Here is a 3,633-nt window from a genome sequence, read left to right as displayed (position 1 = left end):
GCAGAGCTCCACACCCTTAATCTATGGTGTGTAGAAACTCCACCGTTGAAAATACATAAGTGAAAGGTTCAGGCATGCCCGAATGGCCAGCCCCCCCCCCCAAAACATGATCAATAGTCTCCTCAGATGAAGAATAAAATAAAACTGAGACCAAAGATGTCTAATACAATAGTAATTTATCCTATTTATATCATACTAGCTACTAGGGTTTACATGAGTAAGTAATTGATGCATAAATCCACTTCTGGGGCCCACTTGGTGTGTGTTTGGGCTGAGCTTGATCTATCCACGAGCTGAGGCTTCTTTTGGAGTTGAACGCCAAGTTGTAACATGTTTTGGGCGTTCAACTCCGGGTCGTGACGTGTTTCTGGCGTTTTACTCTAGACAACAACATGGAACTGGCGTTGAGCGCCAGTTTACGTCGTCAATTCCCGAATAAAGTATGGACTATTATATATTTCTGAAAAGCTCTGGATGTCTACTTTCCAACGCTGTTGAGAGCGCGCCATTTGGAGTTCTGTAGCTCCAGAAAATCCATTTCGAGTGCAGGGAGGCAGATTCCAACAGCATCAGCAGTCCTTTGTCAGCCTCCTATCAGAGTTTTGCTCAAGTCCCTCAATTTCAGCCAGAAATTACCTGAAATCACAGAAAAACACACAAACTCATAGTAAAGTCCAGAAATGTGAATTTAACATAAAAACTAATGAAAACATCCCTAAAAGTAGCTTGAACTTAAAAACTACCTAAAAACAATGCCAAAAGCGTATAAATTATCCGCTCATCACAACACCAAACTTAAATTGTTGCTTGTCTCCAAGCAACTGAAAATCAAATAGGATAAAAAGAAGAGAATATACTATAAATTCCAAAATATCAATGAATATTAATTCTAATTAGATGAACGGGACTTGTAGCTTTTTGCTTTTGAACAGTTTTGGCATCTCACTTTTTCCTTTGAAGTTCAGAATGATTGGCTTCTCTAGGAACTTAGAATTTCGGATGGTGTTATTGATTCTCCTAGTTAAGTATGTTGATTCTTGAACACATCTAAGAAGGAGATTTAGTGGAATCTCTATGGTCTCTATATGAGTCTCAGATTCCTTTAGGTCCTCAATGGGGAACTCCTTCTTGTTTGAGAGACGTCCCAGGAGGTCTTTCTCACTAGGATTTACGTCCTTCTCCTCCCTTGTGCATTCGGCCATATTGATTACTTCAATGGCCTTGCAATCTCCTTTTGGATTCTCTTCTGTATTGCTTGGGAGAATACTGGGAGGAGTTTCAATGACTTTCTTACTCAGCTGGCCCACTTGTGCCTCCAGATTTCTAATGGAGGACCTTGTTTCACTCATGAAACTTAAAGTGGCTTTTGACAAATCAGAGACTAAGTTTGCTAAATTAGAGGGACTCTATTCAGAATTTTTTGTCTGTTGCTAAGAAGATGATGGAAAAGGCTTGTTATTATTGAGCCTATTTCTTCCACCATTGTTAAAGCCTTGTTGAGGCTTTTGTTGATCCTTCCATATGAAATTTGGATGATTTCTCCATGATGAGTTATAGGTGTTTCCATAAGGTTCACCCATGTAATTAACCTCTGCTATTGCAGGGTTCTCAGGATCATAAGCTTCTTCAGAAGCTTCCTCTTTAGTACTGTTGGATGCATTTTGCCATCCATTTAGATTTTGAGAGATCATGTTGACCTGTTGAGTCAACACTTTGTTCTGAGCTAATATGGCATTCAGAGCATCAATTTCAAGAACTCCCTTCCTCTGAGGCGTCCCATTATTCACGAAATTCCTCTCAAAAGTGTACATGAACTAGTTATTTGCAACCATGTCAATGAGTTCTTGAGCTTCTGCAGGCATTTCAACCATGTCAATAAGTTCTTGAGCCTCTTCAGGCGTTTTCTTTAGGTGAATAGATCCACCTGCAGAATGGTCCAATGACATCTTAGAAAATTCAGATAGACCATAATAGAATATATCTAATATGGTCCATTCTAAAAACATGTCAGAAGGACACTTTTTTGTCATCTACTTGTATCTTTCCCAAGCTTCATAGAGGGATTCACCATCTTTTTGCTTGAAGGTCTGAACATCCACTCTAAGCTTGATCATCTTTTGAAGAAGAAAGAATTTATCCAAGAAGGACGTGACCAGCTTATCCCAGGAGTCCAGGCTATCTTTAGGTTGTGAGTCCAACCATGTTCTAGCTTTGTCTCTTACAGCAAAAGGGAAAAGCATGAGCCTGTAGACTTCAGGATCTATTCCATTTGTCTTAACAGTCTCACAAATCTGCAAGAACTCAGTTAAAAACTGGTAAGGATCTTCAGATGGAAGTCCATAAAACTTGCAGTTTTGTTGCATTAAAGCAACTAGTTGAGGCTTAAGCTCAAAATTGTTGGCTCCAATGGCAGGAATGGAGATGCTTCTTCCATCAAACTTGGACGTTGGTTTAGTGAAGTCACCAAGCATCCTCCTTGCATTATTGTTGTTGGGTTCGGCTGCCATCTCCTTCTCTTGTTCAAAAATTTCAGAAAGGTTGCCTCTGGATTGTTGTAGTTTAGCTTCTCTTAGTTTCCTCTTCAGAGTCCTTTCAAGTTCTGGATCAGCTTTAACAAGAGTGTCTTTTTCCTTGTTCCTGCTCATATAGGGAAGAAGAGAACAAGAAAAGAAAGAGGAATCCTCTATGTCAAAGTATAGAGATTCTTTTATGTTAGTAGAAGAAAAAAGGGCAGAGTAGTGAAGAAGAATGGGTAAGGATAGAGGTGGTGATCTGAGATGAAGAGAGGTGAAGAGAAGTGTTCGTAAATAAATAAATAAATAGAAGAAGGAGAGATAGAGAATTTCGAAAATAATTTTGAAAAAGTGGTTAGTGATTTTCGAAAATTAAAGATAAGATATAATTAAAATTAGAAGAAGATGTGATAAAAAGATATGTTTGAAAAAGATTTAATTTTCAAAATTAAAATTGATTACTTGACTAACAAGAAACTAAAAGATAAGATTCTAAAATTTAAAGATTGAACATTTCTTAACAAGAAAGTAACAAACTTCAAATTTTTGAATCAAAACATTAATTATTGATTATATTTTCGAAAATATGATGTAAAAGATAAGAAAAAGATTTCGAAAAATTTTGAAAAATATTTTTTTTTGAAAGTTTTCGAAAAAAAAAAGATAAAGTTGAAAAGATATGATTTTTGAAAAAGATTTTGAAAAGATAAGATTTTTAAAATTGAAAATTTGACTTGACTTGTAAGAAACAACTAATTTTAAAATTTTTTGACTAAGTCAACTCAAATTTTTGAAAATTTGGAGAAAAATAAGGAAAAGATATTTTTTTTATTTTTGAATTTATAATGAGGTGAGAGAAAAATTAAAAACGTCATTTTTGTGTTTTTCTCTTTTCTTTATGGATCAAAACAAAGAATGCATGCAAGGACACTATGAATGTCAACATGAACACCAAGAACACTATGAAGATCATGATGAACATCAAGAACATAATTTTGAAAGATTTTTGATGCAAAGAAAACATGCAAGACACCAAACTTAGAAATCTTTAATGCATGGACTCTAACAAACAAACAAAAATGCATATGAAAAACAACAAACAACACAAAACAAGAAAACA

At 35.6% G+C, this 3,633-nt stretch overlaps 1 non-coding gene across 1 annotated transcript; it reads left to right on the top strand.

Annotated features, from left to right (window-relative positions):
• Nucleotides 1-2,004: 2,004 nt before the first annotated feature.
• LOC127742492 (small nucleolar RNA R71) lies at nucleotides 2,005-2,108 on the top strand. The gene has a single exon (XR_008003772.1). It is a non-coding gene; the product is annotated as a small nucleolar RNA R71 (small nucleolar RNA).
• Nucleotides 2,109-3,633: the final 1,525 nt, after the last annotated feature.

Source organism: Arachis duranensis, chromosome 1, assembly GCF_000817695.3.
Source record: "Arachis duranensis cultivar V14167 chromosome 1, aradu.V14167.gnm2.J7QH, whole genome shotgun sequence".
Classification (NCBI taxonomy): domain Eukaryota; kingdom Viridiplantae; phylum Streptophyta; class Magnoliopsida; order Fabales; family Fabaceae; genus Arachis; species Arachis duranensis.
Note: the sequence above shows the minus strand (reverse complement) of the source record. Positions and strands in the feature narration are given on the sequence as shown.